Source organism: Humulus lupulus, chromosome 3 (genome assembly GCF_963169125.1).
Source record: "Humulus lupulus chromosome 3, drHumLupu1.1, whole genome shotgun sequence".
In the NCBI taxonomy this organism is placed as follows: domain Eukaryota; kingdom Viridiplantae; phylum Streptophyta; class Magnoliopsida; order Rosales; family Cannabaceae; genus Humulus; species Humulus lupulus.
Genome location: NC_084795.1, coordinates 223,262,244 through 223,273,072, shown reverse-complemented (window position 1 = coordinate 223,273,072; position 10,829 = coordinate 223,262,244). Strand labels below are relative to the sequence as shown.

Here is a 10,829-nt window from a genome sequence, read left to right as displayed (position 1 = left end):
TTATTATAATATGTTGTAATTTAATTATATGAAATTTGTATTGTTAAGTTAGAAGTTAAAAGTGTAATTCTTTTGAACTTAAATGCTATATTAAATTAAGTTATAATCAATATTTTCAAATAATTAATATGATTTATTTATAATTGAAAATATTTGATTGTTATTTAATTTATTTTCATCTTGTAGGAATTATGTTGTATGCTTGAAAAAGAAGAGAAAAGGAAATAAAAGTAGCATTTATGAAGAGAAAATAGCAAATTGTGGCAAAAAGCCATCTCACTTCAGCCCCACGGATTGGGCCTCTCAGGCCCGAAGCCTCACACCCAGTCGGCCCATTTCCTCCCTGCCACATTTGGCCCGCCTGCTACAGTACCAAGAAGCATGCCTCTCAGCCATCAACTTCTCCATCTCTCCTTCGGCAAGCTTCAGTCCTCAACGCCAGTTGTCATCCATTCAGCAACACTTCACACCTGATGCCACCAAGTCCCAAGCCATCTCTTCATCAGCTCTCCTTCACGCCAAGGCAATGCCTAGCCGCATATATGAAGCCAGGCCCAAATCATGCCCAGCAAGCTCTTCCAAGCCCAAACGTGGGCCTTCCTCCTCATCAGCTAGCATGGCCCAATAGCTGACTCTTCAGCCCAACCGGCCCAGGTCCCCAACTCGCCCAGCAGGCCCCAAACCTCCCAGCCGCCTGTCACTGCCGTACAAACACCTCTTGAGCCCATAAATTTGCTTATTGTCCCCTTGTCTAAAATGCCACCTTTTTACCCATTTCTACACACTTTTTACCCCAAAATCATCATCACTCCTACAATTTACCCCTATTTACCATATTATTATTAATTTAATCAATTTACTAAATTTAAATTGATTATTTTAATAATCTCATTTTGGCTATAAATAAGAGTTTTGAAGACCATTTTGGGGTGCTTAATGTTTTGGTTACCATCTTTTTCTCTCATTTTCTCTCTACCATTCTCTCTTCCATTTGGGTTTTTCAAGAGCATTTTGCAAGTATGTATGTCATTTATTTTGTAATTTCTACTCTAGTTATGTGCTTCTAATCTTTTTCATAAGATTATTAAGATCATGATGAAACAACTTGTAACTAGGTAATATTTATGTTGTATGTTGATTTCCCTTGTAATACAACAAAGTTTATAGATTTTTCTTCTACATATATTTCTTTCATCTTAAATATCTTGTATTTTAGATTGTTAGAACATATTTACACTTTGTTCTTCATTAGTGCATAAACATAATATTCTTTGTGTAAGATGTGTCATTAAATTGTACACATCCATGCTTAGAACAAAAATATTATGTTTTGCCTTATAAATAATGTTCATTGATTTATTTGTTATTTCATTAGATTGATTTACACTAAATGCTTTGAAATTATAATTTTAAAAAGTGAAGAAAAATCCTATCTTTTTATAAGAAATTTGTGTTTAAAATTATAAATCTTTTTGGAAAATGATAGTTTAAATTATTTTAACTATCACTAAAACTTGGGAATCAATATACTAATAAATATTATTAAACTTACATTTTGTGGATTCTAGTATCTTAATAATCTTTTCTTTTAACACCTATTGTCAAATCATTATTGGTTTATTTTCATTCTCTTAAATAGCTTTATTTTTCAATCTTTTATTTTATGTTCATAATATTAAAACTCATCAATCTTTGGAACTAGGTTAGAATTTATTACTTTTGATTTAAAATAGTTTTCTTTTTGATTTTAGACAACTCCTTTGGGTTCGACCTCGTGCTTACACGAAAGCTATTCTATAAATACGATTCGTGCGCTTGCGAGTATAAATATTTAAACATACCCGTTTTGGGTCCATCAAGTTTTTGGCGCCGTTGCCGGGGAGTTGCAAGAAAAAAGAAACGAAAATTATCTCAAGGTTAGTAAATTCTTCTACTAGTTATTCTAATTTTTGCACTTAAAAAAAAAAACTAAAAAATATATATATCTATAAAAAACTAAAAAAAAAAAAAAGATAAAAAGAAATTTGGGACGGTTCAACCACCCATAAAAAAAATATACTTATATTTCTATATTTATTGTTTTTTTTAGTGACGGCACTTGTGCCTCCTAATTTTGTTATAATTTTGTTGTATTTTCATTTCTTTTATATCTTTGTTAGTTGACGGCACTTGTGCCTCCTAACATTTGTTGTAATTTTCTTTATTTATCTTGTTGTAATTTTTATTTTATTTAATTTCCGCAAATTACTAGTTGATGGCAATTTTGCCTCCTAGACCTCTATCTTATGTTTGAGTTGATGGCACTTGTGCCTCCTAGTTTTTACCTTAATTTTGTTATGGTTGATGGCATGCTATGCCTCCCTACTCTTGCCTAAATTTTAGTCTTATTTAATTTTTGCCTTATTTTTCTTTGTCTTCTTTAATATTTTAGTGTAACATTGTGAAAAATACTTGAAAAAAAAAAGAGAGAAACCTAAATCTTGTCCTTTCACCATAAGCAATTTTTGCTTAAAGGAAATTTGAACAAAATTCCCATCCGCCTCTACTAATTAACCTCGGGGAGTTTTTAGTAGTGCGCGAGTAAGTGGAATCAAATTGGCCTGGGGACAAGTAAACCATAAGAATTATTGTTGTGAAATCTCTAAAAATTCTAAGTATGCTCTGTGGTTGCGGTTTTAACTGATCTTCCACATCAGAAAATTGCTTGTTTGAGATTATCCTTGTTACCTTGTTTGTGAAAATTGTATGCATCATTGGGAACGTAACTCTAAAAAACGATTAGTAAAAAGACGTTTATCTTTGTTTGAAATTGAAAGTGTTAGTAAAAATTTGAGCATCATGGAACCTATTGCTAATCCTGTTGATGAAAATGTTGTGCCTGAAAAAACTTTGCTTGAATATTTTGCACCTATTTCATCTAATGCTCCTTCATGCATTGTTTTACCTACTACTTCTGCTACTCATTTTGAGCTTAAACCAGCAATCATTCAATTATTGCCATCTTTTTATGGGTTAGATAGAGAGGATCCTTACATGCATGTCAAAGATTTCTTAGAAATTTGCTCAACATTTAAATTTCAAAATTTTTCTGATGAGTCGGTCAAACTAAGATTGTTCCCTTTTTCATTAAAAGATAAATCAAAAGCTTGGTTAAATTCCCTTCCCACGGGGTCTATAACTACATGGGATCAACTTTATAATAAATTCTTACTGAAATTTTTTCCTATGTCTAAAACTGATAGTCTAAGGAGAGAAATCTCCGAGTTTTTTCAAAAAGATAATGAAGAGTTTTATGAATGTTGGGAAAGATTTAAAGATTTATTATTAAAATGTCCTCATCATGGTTTTGAAAAATGGAGACTTGTAAAATATTTTTATGATGGTTTGACTCCCTCTAATCGTCAAATGATTCAATCTATGCATACTGGAAATTTTTTAAAATTTCAAGGACAAGAGGCGTGGGACGCCCTTGAAGATTTATCTGTCAATTCACAACAATGGAATTATTTTGATCCTAGGTTTAGGTCAACTAATTCACCAAAAAGAGGAGGAAGGTATGAAGTAAAAGAAGAAGTAGACTTAAGAACATCTTTAGATAAATTAGCAAGAAAAGTAGAAGCTTTAGCCATAAGCCAAACTATAAACTCTCCAATACAACCAAGAAAAGATGTATGTTCTATATGTTCTAGTCCTTGCCATAATGCCCAATCATGTCCTTCCAACCAAGAAGCCTTTTCTGAGGAGGCCAATGCTCTTCATTCTTATGGGAAACCAAATGATAGCCCATTTTCATCCACCTACAATCCAAATTGGAGAAACCATCCGAACTTTTCATGGAGACAAAACCAACCCCAAATGAATCAAGGGCACCAATACAACACACAAAACCAAGCTCATGCCCCACAAAATCAACCATATCCGCAACAAAGAAAACCCTCCTTAGAAGATACTTTACAACAATTTATGCAATCCACCCAACAAATCCTACAAAATCAATCTCAATCTATTACCAAACTCGAGACACAAGTAGGACAACTCGCCACTGCTTTAGCTGATAGAGAAAAAGGGACATTCCCTAGTCAACCTATCCCTAATCCAAAAGGTCAATATGAGATTGGAAAGTCTAGTCATAATGGAGAAGTCAAATCAATTTCAACTCTTAGGTCTGGAAAGAAAATTGTCAAACCCGATTACATACCTGAGGTTGAAAACGAAAAAGAAAAAGAAAAGAGTCAGCCTTCTAGTTCTAATCTCAATGACTCATCAAACAAAGAAATTCCAATCCATCTTTTCATTCCAAAAGCCCCATTCCCACAAAGATTGCTTCCAATTAAAAAAGGCGGCCAATATAATGACATCTTAGAAGTTTTTAAACAAGTTAGTATCAACATCCCTTTCTTAGATGTCATTAAACAAATTCCTGCCTACTCCAAATTTTTAAAGGATCTTTGTACTGTTAAAAGAAACACTAATGTTCCTAAAAAGGCGTTTTTAACTGAACAAGCTAGTTCCATTATTCAATATAAGAGTCTTGTTAAATATAAAGATCCTGGGTGTCCCACAATTTCATGCATTATTGGTGATCATTTTATTAACAAAGCTTTACTTGATTTGGGTGCTAGTGTGAATTTATTGCCTTATTCTGTTTATAAGCAACTTGGTCTTGGTGAGCTAAAACCTACCTCTATAACTCTTCAATTAGCCGATTGTTCTGTGAAAATTCCTAGAGGCATTATAGAGGATGTTTTGATAAAAGTTGATAAATTTTATTTTCCTGTTGACTTCATTGTTCTTGATACTCATCCTGTGGAAAATATGCATGCTCAAATTCCTATCATTTTAGGTAGACCATTCTTAGCTACATCTAATGCAATCATAAATTGTCGTAATGGTGTTTTGAAATTATCTTTTGGAAATATGACTGTTGAATTGAATGTATTTAATGTGGTTAAATCTGTTGAGTGTGAAGAAGTGCATGAAGTTAACATGATAGATAGTATATGTGAAGATGATGGAAATGACTTACTTGACTTTTGTGAAAAATACTTTGGTATGAACTTGCATGTTGATGACTTTAATGATGATGTGAATGCTTTGCTAGAGCCTATACCCTTACATGAAACCAAAGTTGAACATTTTTCACCCTTAGATCACGTTCAATCAATTTCTGAGTCTCCAAAGTTAGACCTTAAACCTTTACCAGAAAATTTAAAATATGCTTTTCTAGGAGAGTCTGAAACCTTACCTGTTATCATAGCATTCACTTTAGATAAAGAACAAGAAGATAAGTTGTTTGATGTCCTTAAAAAACATAAAGAAGCCATAGGTTGGACCATTGGAGACATTAAAGGAATTAGCCCATCCATATGTATGCATAGAATCCATCTAGAAGAGAATGCTAAAACCTCTCGGGAATGTCAAAGAAGATTAAATCCAAATATGAAAGAAGTAGTTAGAGAAGAGGTCATAAAATTGTTAGACGTAGGTATCATTTACCCTATTTCCGATAGTCAATGGGTTAGTCCAGTTCAAGTTGTGCCTAAGAAGTCTGGGATCACAGTTGTTGAAAATGAGAAAAATGAATTAATCCCTACTAGAGTACAAACGGGGTGGAGAGTGTGCATAGATTATAGAAAGTTGAATAATGTTACTAGAAAAGACCATTTTCCATTACCTTTTATTGATCAAATGCTTGAACGATTAGCTGGCCATGCATATTATTGTTTTCTTGATGGGTATTCGGGATATAACCAAATCCCCATTGCCCCAGAAGATCAAGAAAATACTACATTTACATGCCCTTTTGGGACTTTTGCCTATCGTCGCATGCCTTTTGGATTATGCAACGCACCTGCGACTTTTCAAAGGTGTATGATTTTGATTTTTTCTGACATGGTTGAAAGGTTTCTTGAAGTATTTATGGATGATTTTTTTGTGTTTGGTTCTTCCTTTGATGAATGTCTGCATCATCTTTCACTTGTTTTAATTCGTTGCAAAGAGAAAAACCTGGTGCTTAACTGGGAAAAATGTCATTTTATGGTTAAAAAAAGAATTGTTTTAGGTCATGTAATCTCATCTGATGGAATAGAAGTTGATAAAACTAAAGTTGATCTTATTTCAAAACTTCCCCCACCTAAAACTGTGAAAGAAATTAGATCATTTTTAGGCCATGCCGGTTTTTATAGAAGATTTATAAAAGACTTTAGCAAAATTTCTCGGCCTTTAGGCCATTTACTTGGAAAAGAAAATGCTTTTGTCTTTGATAATAATTGCCATGTTACCTTTGAAAAATTAAAAAATTTGTTGACTACTGCACCCATTATTCGACCTCCTGATTGGAAAATACCTTTTGAAATAATGTGTGATGCTTCTGATTATGCTATAGGTGCTGTCTTAGGACAAAGACTTGAAAAAATACCTCATGTAATTTACTATGCTAGCAAAACTTTAAATGATGCTCAATTAAATTACTCCACAACCGAAAAAGAATTGCTTGCTGTTGTTTTTGCATTAGAGAAATTTAGATCTTATCTGTTAGGGTCTAAAATTATTGTCTACTCTGATCATGCTGCATTAAAATATCTCTTATCAAAAAAAGATGCTAAGTCTCGTTTGATCCGTTGGATCCTGCTTTTACAAGAATTCGACTTAGAAATACGTGATAAAAAAGGATCTGAAAATGTTGTTGCTGATCATTTATCTAGACTAGTTGTTGAAACTATACATGATTCCATTCCTATCACTGAAACTTTTCCTGATGAGCAATTGATGCATATTTCTTCATTGCCTTGGTATGCTGATATTGTTAATTATTTGGTCACTAAAGAAATACCATCTCATTGGTCTAAGCATGATAAATCTAAATTTTATTCTGAGGTGAAAAACTTTATTTGGGATGATCCTTACTTGTTTAAATACTGCCCTGATCAAATAATTAGAAGATGCATTCCAAACTGTGATCAATCTAAAATCATATCTTTCTGTCATGATCATGCATGTGGAGGACATTTTAGTGGTAAGAAAACAGCTGCTAAAGTTTTACAATGTGGTTTTTATTGGCCTACTATCTTTCATGATACATATGTTTATTGTAAAGCTTGTGAACGTTGCCAAAAGTTAGGAAGTTTAACTAAAAGAAATATGATGCCTTTAAATCCTATCCTTATTATTGACATATTTGATGTTTGGGGCATTGATTTTATGGGACCATTTCCTAACTCTTTTGGTAATCTTTATATTCTTGTTGGAGTCGATTATGTATCTAAATGGGTTGAAGCTATTGCATGCCACACTAATGACCACAAAGTTGTGCTTCGTTTTTTGAAAGAAAATATATTTTCCCGTTTTGGTTCACCACGTGCTATAATTAGTGATAACGGTACACACTTTTGTAATAGGCCATTTGAACATTTGATGAAACAATATGGCATTACGCATAAAGTCTCAACACCATATCACCCACAAACTAGTGGTCAAGTTGAAGTGTCTAATAGGGAAGTTAAGCACATTTTAGAAAAAACTGTGAATCCAACTAGGAAAGATTGGTCCTTAAGACTCACTGATGCATTATGGGCATATCGTACCGCGTACAAAACACCCATTGGCATGTCATCCTACAGACTTGTGTATGGGAAGGCGTGCCACTTACCTGTTGAGTTAGAACATAGAGCCTTTTGGGCAATTAAGCAGTTAAACTTTTCTTTAGACAAAGCAGGTGAGAAACGAAAGCTTCAACTAAATGAACTAGACGAAATTAGGAATGATGCTTATGACTATTCAAAAAAATATAAGGATCGTATGAAATTTTACCATGACAAAAAAATTTTGAGAAAAGATTTTTCTCCAGGCCAGAAAGTCCTTTTATACAACTCTCGTTTGCATTTATTCCTAGGAAAGTTACGCTCTAGGTGGTCCGGTCCTTACATTGTTCGTATTGTTTTTCCACATGGAGCTATTGAAATTGAAAATCCTAAAAATGGTGATATATTTAAAGTTAATGGACAAAAATTAAAACCATTTTTAGAATAAAAAACTGATGAAGTGGATGAGATACTCCTTGAGGACCCTGTTTACCATGCTCTTTGATTCCTGTGTGATCTTGATAACTTGTGTTTTATTTGTATTGTTGTTTTATGTGTGATTTAATTTGTGTTAGTTGTATCTTGTTCTCTCTTCGCAATGCACAATATCGAGGTACGACCATTCTAAACTTTACACTCTTGTCAATTTTAATTTATATTTATATTTTGACACATTGAGGACAATGCTTAAATTAAGTTTTGGGGTATCGAGTTTTATTGTGTTTGTTTTGTGTTTTATTTATGTTTGTTTGAAAAAAAAAAATTATTATTTTTATGTTGTTTTGTTAATTTGCATAAAAATTAAAAAAAAAAATATATATTTAAAAAAAAAAAAATTTTGGTGATATTTTTCATTTTCAATGATAAAAATTTTGATTGAGTTTGAAATTAATTCTCTTAAAAATATGAATAATTTTTAAGCTTTGTTTTTAATTATAGGGTCAATTTTGCTTGTAACAAAAATTACATTTTTCATAAGCACTCTTATTTTCTATAAGTTTAAGTGAAAAATAATTTAATTTCAATGAAAACCTATTTTCTTAAAGCAAAATTGACAATTTAATTAATTACATAAGCTTAACTTTTATTCATAATAATTTATGAGAGTTATTTTCATTGTGCAATTTTTGAGAAAATCATTTTTATATCACCAATAAAAAAAAATAATATGTGTATTTTAATTTTTCTTTTGCTTGAGGACTAGCAAAACTTTAAGTTTTGGGGTGTGATAACTCTACAAAATAGAGTTATTTTACCACTTTTTAAGTGCTAATTGTTGCTTAATTCTTGAGTTTTTAATTGATTTATTAAGTTTTTAAGTAATTTTGAATTTATTAGGTTTATTTTGATTTTATATATTTTTATATGTTTTTATAGATATTTTATTATAATATGTTGTAATTTAATTATATGAAATTTGTATTGTTAAGTTAGAAGTTAAAAGTGTAATTCTTTTGAACTTAAATGCTATATTAAATTAAGTTATAATCAATATTTTCAAATAATTAATATGATTTATTTATAATTGAAAATATTTGATTGTTATTTAATTTATTTTCATCTTGTAGGAATTATGTTGTATGCTTGAAAAAGAAGAGAAAATGAAATAAAAGTGGCATTTATGAAGAGAAAATAGCAAATTGTGGCAAAAAGCCATCTCACTTCAGCCCCACGGATTGGGCCTCTCAGGCCCGAAGCCTCACACCCAGTCGGCCCATTTCCTCCCTGCCACATTTGGCCCGCCTGCTACAGTACCAAGAAGCATGCCTCTCAGCCATCAACTTCTCCATCTCTCCTTCGGCAAGCTTCAGTCCTCAACGCCAGCTGTCATCCATTCAGCAACACTTCACACCTGATGCCACCAAGTCCCAAGCCATCTCTTCATCAGCTCTCCTTCACGCCAAGGCAATGCCCAGCCGCATATATGAAGCCAGGCCCAAATCATGCCCAGCAAGCTCTTCCAAGCCCAAACGTGGGCCTTCCTCCTCATCAGCTAGCATGGCCCAATAGCTGACTCTTCAGCCCAACCGGCCCAGGTCCCCAACTCGCCCAGCAGGCCCCAAACCTCCCAGCCGCCTGTCACTGCCGTACAAACACCTCTTGAGCCCATAAATTTGCTTATTGTCCCCTTGTCTAAAATGCCACCTTTTTACCCATTTCTACACACTTTTTACCCCAAAATCATCATCACTCCTACAATTTACCCCTATTTACCATATTATTATTAATTTAATCAATTTACTAAATTTAAATTGATTATTTTAATAATCTCATTTTGGCTATAAATAAGAGTTTTGAAGACCATTTTGGGGTGCTTAATGTTTTGGTTACCATCTTTTTCTCTCATTTTCTCTCTACCATTCTCTCTTCCATTTGGGTTTTTCAAGAGCATTTTGCAAGTATGTATGTCATTTATTTTGTAATTTCTACTCTAGTTATGTGCTTCTAATCTTTTTCATAAGATTATTAAGATCATGATGAAGCAACTTGTAACTAGGTAATATTTATGTTGTATGTTGATTTCCCTTGTAATACAACAAAGTTTATGGATTTTTCTTCTACATATATTTCTTTCATCTTAAATATCTTGTATTTTAGATTGTTAGAACATATTTACACTTTGTTCTTCATTAGTGCATAAACATAATATTCTTTGTGTAAGATGTGTCATTAAATTGTACACATCCATGCTTAGAACAAAAATATTATGTTTTGCCTTATAAATAATGTTCATTGATTTATTTGTTATTTCATTAGATTGATTTACACTAAATGCTTTGAAATTATAATTTTAAAAAGTGAAGAAAAATCCTATCTTTTTATAAGAAATTTGTGTTTAAAATTATAAATCTTTTTGGAAAATGATAGTTTAAATTATTTTAACTATCACTAAAACTTGGGAATCAATATACTAATAAATATTATTAAACTTACATTTTGTGGATTCTAGTATCTTAATAATCTTTTCTTTTAACACCTATTGTCAAATCATTATTGGTTTATTTTCATTCTCTTAAATAGCTTTATTTTTCAATCTTTTATTTTATGTTCATAATATTAAAACTCATCAATCTTTGGAACTAGGTTAGAATTTATTACTTTTGATTTAAAATAGTTTTCTTTTTGATTTTAGACAACTCCATTGGGTTCGACCTCGTGCTTACACGAAAGCTATTCTATAAATACGATTCGTGCGCTTGCGAGTATAAATATTTAAACATACCCGTTTTGGGTCCATCAGCCACCTTG

At 32.1% G+C, this 10,829-nt stretch overlaps 1 non-coding gene across 1 annotated transcript; it reads right to left on the bottom strand.

Annotated features, from left to right (window-relative positions):
* Positions 1-3,240: 3,240 nt before the first annotated feature.
* LOC133827735 (small nucleolar RNA R71) lies at positions 3,241-3,347 on the bottom strand. Its single transcript, XR_009890386.1, has one exon. It is a non-coding gene; the product is annotated as a small nucleolar RNA R71 (small nucleolar RNA).
* Positions 3,348-10,829: the final 7,482 nt, after the last annotated feature.